General features: G+C 41.2%; 1 pseudogene; it reads right to left on the bottom strand.

The window, feature by feature from the left end:
• Positions 1–5,484: 5,484 nt before the first annotated feature.
• Positions 5,485–5,996, bottom strand: LOC126022186 (60S ribosomal protein L24-like; annotated as a pseudogene).
• Between the last annotated feature and the right edge of the window lie 538 nt (positions 5,997–6,534).

Below are 6,534 nucleotides of genomic sequence, written 5' to 3'. Positions count from 1 at the left end.
AAGAAAGCAGAATATGCCACTCCAAAGTGTAACACTCTAGCTCACTAATTATCTTTATCTGCAATAAATTAAGAAACAGCCAATATGGGGCTAGAGAGAAAGCATGAAGGTAGGGCGTTTGCATTGCATGCAGAAGGACGGTGGTTTGAATCCCGGCATCCCATATGGGACCCGGAGCCTGAAAGGAGTGATTTCTGAGGGTAGAGTAACCTCTGAGTGCTGCCAGGTATGATCCAAAACAAACAAACAAACAAACAAAAAGAAACAGCCAATACAAGAAAAACTTTATGACCCTCTTTGTTTCTTAGAAGCAGGAAATAAAATTTTCTTGTGAAAATACCTTCCTATAATAGAACAATAGAAGGTGTCCTTATCATCAGCAATAGTAATTTATGCTTAATTTATATTAACAAACTTGTTTTACACAAATAAAGTATACAGGGCCCAGATCTTCTTATTTTATCAATGCCCTGTCTGTGTATTTGTATGAAGGTGCATATTTGATCAACTCTTTGAATCTCATATTTATACATACAAAGTTAAATTTGCTTTACACTGCTGGTTAATGTTTTTATATCAATTTAATTGTCAGCTGAAGAATGCCCAGAAAGAAAGTAGGAACTGGTGACATCTATGGAGCCATTTTAAAACTGGTACTGAGAGGCTCTTACAGAGCAATTGCCTATCTACCTCCCAGAATTTAGCCAAAGATCTAAGGCTGACCATAAACAGTTGTTTAAAGAAGCCACCAAGCAAACAATTACTTGAGAAATAATCTGGATAGGACTGATAATTATGGACTTTGAGTTGAAGCAGAGAATCAAAGTTCCCTTTCATCCATTCAAGATACTCAATATGCAATTACATCCAGTTAAGAATAATTGAAGCCTGTTAACATCAATCACTCCTTTAACCATTTGTCTCATCTTCCTTTCTTCATAAAAGAGGCCTATCTCTGTACTTAAAAGGAGAATGATTTTAGGGTTTCTTCCTGAAACTACATATCTGGAATTGAAGTTTTTTTTCACTTAATTTTAAATTTTTATGCCACACCTCATGGAGCTCATGGGACCATGCGGTTTTGGGATTGAACCTGGGGCTCTTGCATGTGGAGCATGTGCTCAGCCCTTTGAACAATCTGCCTGGAATTGCGCCCTAAAAGTGCTTTGACTTAAAAAAATTGTCTCCTGAGTTTTTAGGTTGACTAAGATGAATTTGATGTGGGATGAAAGTGCGAAATTTGATAGAGAAGATGAATTGAAGCAAATTTGAGTTGGTCATAGAAATGAAAGAGGATAAAGTTTTTTTCTCCCTTTGGTCTGTCAAGATCTTTATTGTTTTCTGGCCATCTCCATTCTGGACTGTGCTGAACAGTATGAAGAGACCAACTAGATACATTGGTCCTCAAACTATGGCTCACGGGCCACATATTGTATTTGTATCTGTTTTATTTCTTCATTGCAAAATAAGATATATGCAGTGTGCATAAGAATTCGTTCATAAGTTTTGTTTTTACTAGAGTCAGACCCTCCAATGGTCTGAGGGACAGTGAACTGGCCCCCTGTTTAAAAAGTTTGAGGACCCCTGATAGAACAATTAGTTGTTCAAATGGAGACCAATAGCCTACACACACACACACACACACACACACACACACACACACCATCAACAATCACGAATGCATTTTTGTCTCTTAATCTGTTTTTTTTTTCTTCACACCTAGAATGTTTTTTGCCTCAGATAAATGGATCTTCTGAATTTAAAGTATACATTTTCTTGTTCAGTCAGGATTGCCATATATCTTCAGAGACAAATGTTTTGTTTCCTTAAAACATTGCTATACTATACATTTTATTTATTTGAGAATTGGCCACCATTGCAATAGCAAATAATTTGGATATTTCTTCTTCTTTTTTTTTTTTTTTTTGGTGAAGAGTGAGAGAAGTAGCTAACTAGAAGTTCTTTTTTTTTTTGGTTTTTGGGCCACACCCTGTGACGCTCAGGGGTTACTCCTGGCTATGTGCTCAGAAGTTGCTCCTGGCTTGGGGGACCATATAGGACACCGAGGGATTGAACCGCGGTCCGTCCAAGGCTAGCGCAGGCAAGGCAGGCACCTTACCTTTAGCGCCACCGCCCAGCCCTAACTAGAAGTTCTTATAAGCTTGTTTTTCTCTCAGTTGTTTCTCAGTCTTAATTCTAAAAGATAAAGTTTTTCCTTCCCCCTAGAGTGGTGACATTTTACTTTAGCCAATAACGGCCTCTGTGTATGTCTTGCATTTTAAACATGCCCAACAAGCCACTCTAATACTTGTATAAAGACTGGGAAAACTAATTTTTTTGTTTGTGTTTTGGGGCTCAGTGGTGCCAGAGATTACTCCTGGCTCTGCACTCAGGAATTACTCCTGGTTGGCTAGGGGTATTGTTATAGAGTGCTGGGGATTGAACTCAGGTCAGTCACATGCAATACAAATGTCCTACTAGTAGTACTATATAGCTTTGGCCCCTGAATAATTCCTTTTTGCTGCTCATGAGTCTCAAATGTAGAGTTAAGTTAATCAACTTCCTAGTCTTGTATCTATGTGATTTCCCAAAGTTCCTAATTATTTTATTAATACCTTTCTAGTTAGGATTATTTATAGTGACAAAACACACATTTTTTTTTTTTGTTTTGTTTTTGGGCCACACCCGGTGACACTCAGGGGTTACTCCTGGCTATGCGCTCAGAAGTCCCTCCTGGCTTGGGGGACCATATGGGACACCGGGGGATCGAACCGCGGTCCGTCCAAGGCTAGCGCAGGCAAGGCAGGCACCTTACCTCTAGCGCCACGGCCCGGCCCCAAAACACACATTTTTTAAAAAAATGGTGTGTGTGGGGAGGAGTTTTGGGCTACTCCTGGTGGGGCTCAGGTGCTCTTCCTAGCAAGAATTGCTCTTGGCAGTTCTCTGTGACCATATAAGATGCCAGGAATAGAACCTGGATTGGCTCCAATTGAGGCAAACACCTACCCATTGTACTATCATTCTGGACCCAAAACACATTTTAAAGTTATGGGTTTGGAGATATAGAACAGGAGCAAGTTATCTGCCTCACATGCAGTAAACCTAGTTTCTTTTCTGACACTGCGTATAATTCCCACCTCAATATTTCCAGGGGTCACTCCTAAGTACAGACTTATAAATATTTCCTGAACCAGCTATGCCTCAAACTGTTTACCAACCCTCCCAAGTAAAAGTTAGTTTATGTTTACAAAACTGCTATAAAATAGATCTCACTCTACTTTAAAAATCCAGTCTTTATATACATTGTGTGTGTGTGTGTGTATGTGTGTGTGTGTGTGTGTGTGTTGCCAGGATTCAAACTCAGTGCCTCCCACATGCAAGATATTTTATTACAGGCTGAAGATTCAGTCTTAAATCCTTGTACTAGTTGCATGAAATTGTGAGTTAAAGAATCTCACTCAGTTATAGCTAAAGAACCATGGTTATAATTAGTGTTAGTATAGGAAATATCTTGAGAAAAAGAGAAACACTTCAATTAATTACTTTGTAAAACCTCTTACCATATAATTAATTACTTTTTTGTTTATTTATTTATTTATTTGGGTCACACCCAGCAGCACTCAGAGGTTACTCCTGGCTCTACGCTCAGAAATTGCTCCTGGCAGGCTCGGGGGACCATATGGGATGCCAGGATTCGAACCACTGTCCTTCTGCATGAAAGGCAAATGGCTTGCCTCCAGGCTATCTCTCCGGCCCCAATTATTTATTTATTTAGGGTAAATTATTTAAGGTCAATAAATATTATTTAAGGTTGATAAACCCTGACGACTTCATAGGTCATGGCAAATATAAGAATGCAATTTCTTTTTTGTTTTTGTTTTTGTTTTTTCGGGCCACACCCATTTGATGCTCAGGGGTTACTCCTGGCTAAGCACTCAGAAATTGTCCCTGGCTTGGGGGGACCATATGGGACGCCGGGGGATGGAACCGCGGTCCTTCCTTGGCTAGCGCTTGCAAGGCAGACACCTTACCTCTAGCACCACCTCGCCGGCCCCAAGAATGTAATTTCTAAGTCAGCGAGATAGTACAAATTAGTAGGGCACTTGCCTTGCATATGTCTAACCCAGGTTGAATCCCTGTCATCCTATATGATTCCCTGAGCCCACCAGGAATAATTTATGAGTGCAGAGTCAGTAGTATTCTCTGAGTACTGTTGAGTGTGGTCCTCCCCACAAGAATGTACTTGTAATATTTCTTGTTGGGGTAAGGCAGAGTGAGATCTAGCACTAGATTGGTTCACCTCTCAAAGGAGGCCATGCGGTGAGAAAGCAAATAAAGACTTTAGAACTCCTACTGACTTAATCAGTCTGTCCTCTGAGAGACCTTACCTTCTAAGAATAAAGCATCAAACTGAGACCCAACTTACTGTCAGGGCTTGGAACCAGAAAACTCTAACATCTTACAGCAAGGATACCTTCTTGGGACCCTCTGGTCAATGTCTTGCAGTGGGGTTCCCTTCTTCCAGCGTCCCTTCTTTGGGAGGATGCAAATGTCTTGAGCGTCACTCAGCTCTTCTGTATGTTTCTTCTCTTGCCTCTGGGCAAGATGCATCAACTGTGGGGATTTACTATTGACCCTACACCCAATTAACAACCGTAGTTGAGATTTTGAGTCCAAATGTGATAGAATAAGGACTGAACTTGCTTCAGTCAACCAGCCAACCTGAAAATTGCTCAGAGAATTTACATCAAGAAAAATGAGCTCAGTTTTCAAATCCTTCATGTCAAGAGCATCAGACATTTTGAAAACAAACTTTCCCCCCAAGCAAGGACAGAGAGAATTCCTAGCTCTATGCAAGCTCTATACAGCCTTTCTCAGGAGGCACCAAGAGAAAATTCTTTTTTTTTTTTTTTTTTTTTTTTGTGAGGTCTTCTGTCCTTGATCTCCACTAGGCATAAAATACCTGTGTGCCCTATGGAATTCTTATGCAGCAGACACCATTGAGGCACAAGAGTAGGGGGCAGTGCACCATTTCTGTGCCAATGTCCTGAAATGGACTGGGAAGTTGCTTTCTTGAACCTATGAAATGTAGCTTAAAAATGCCTGATTCCGTTTTCTTCAGAGCCAGCATTGACACTATTCTCTCCTACCTCCTGTGCTCAGGAACAAGCCCCTCTTTTTCCTTCCCCCAATAAAAATCTGTTTGCTGTGTATGTGGTGGTAGTGGTAGTGGTGGTGGTGTTCTGCTCTCTTGTATATTTGGGGGTGCAAATTTGGGGTCAGGGGCTCTTCCTAGCTTGTACTCTGGGATCTTTCCTTGTAATCCTCTGGGAACCATATGCAGTGCCAGGAGTCAAAGGCAAAGTGCCTTTTACCTGGTACTATAGTTTTCTCTTTTGCCTACTGTTTTCTGGGGTTTTTTTTGTTTGTTTGTTTTGTTTTTTTTTTTATAATTGTTAAATCTTTATTTAAGATTTGGATCTGTCAACAGCGTTTTCCACCAACTCGGGGAGCAGAAACCTTCACAGGCTTCACAATCTTTCGCTTAGCGGCTGCTTTTGTGGGTGCCTTAGCAGCAGCCATTGCAGTCTTTTTAGATGCTTGCTTAGCTTTCTTTGCTTCCTTAGCAGCCCTGATAGCTTGTTCCCGTTGAGCCTTTCTAACTTCAGGTTTCTGATTCCTCTTGGCTATTATATCAGCAAGAGATGCACCAGTGATGACCCTTTGAAATTTGACTGGATGACGAGTTCTTTTCTTCTGAATTTCTTCCGACTGTCCCTTTTTGTGCTTTCTCCTTTAGAGGACAGTCCAATTTATTTGCCGAGGATTTCTCTGGGAAAGGAATGCGGACTCGCATTTTGCATTAAGAAACTGGAAAACCTTTCCGTCGGTCCTGGCGTAGCGCCTCCCATGGCCGGGGTAGATCTTGTACCCGCTGAAACTGCACAGCTCGACCTTCATGGCTGCAGCTCCCGGGGAGGACAAAAGACGGCGAAGAGGCCCTGTTTTCTGTTTTACTTGATAATGACAACCTTGATTTCTGAAACATAAGGTCTAAATTTATTTTATTTTATTTATTCTTTTTTGAAGGGGAGCCTTCACCTAGTAACTCTCAGGGGTTACTCCTGGGTCAATGCTCAGGAATCATTCCTGGTGGTACCCAGGGGATGTTGGGGATCAAACCTGGATTCTCCACATGCAAGGCAAATGCCCTGCCATGGTATTATTTTTTCAGCCTCTGAATTTTTCTTCTTATTCATTATTTATGTAATGTCCAATATATAGTAGTGTTAGTATTTAGAGGCTTTCATAATTTTTCGCTTTGGTATGTTTCCCTGTCTGCTTTCCCACCTACTAACTTTCAGGTAGGGGGTGCTGTTTAGATCTGATAAATAGGAGTTAAGCTGGAGGAACCAGGTTCTTTTTGCAGTTGGCTAGCGTGCCAGTCTGGAGTTTTGGAGCAGCTGGCGGCTGGAAAAGGATTTGGTGTCCTACCTTCTTGCCTCTTTTGACCCTCCTGTCTGTGAGGATTAT

The sequence above is a fragment of the Suncus etruscus genome, chromosome 11 (genome assembly GCF_024139225.1).
Source record: "Suncus etruscus isolate mSunEtr1 chromosome 11, mSunEtr1.pri.cur, whole genome shotgun sequence".
In the NCBI taxonomy this organism is placed as follows: Eukaryota; Metazoa; Chordata; class Mammalia; order Eulipotyphla; family Soricidae; genus Suncus; species Suncus etruscus.
The sequence above is the reverse complement of the archived record's forward strand: the minus strand, read 5'-3'. Positions and strand labels throughout refer to the sequence as shown.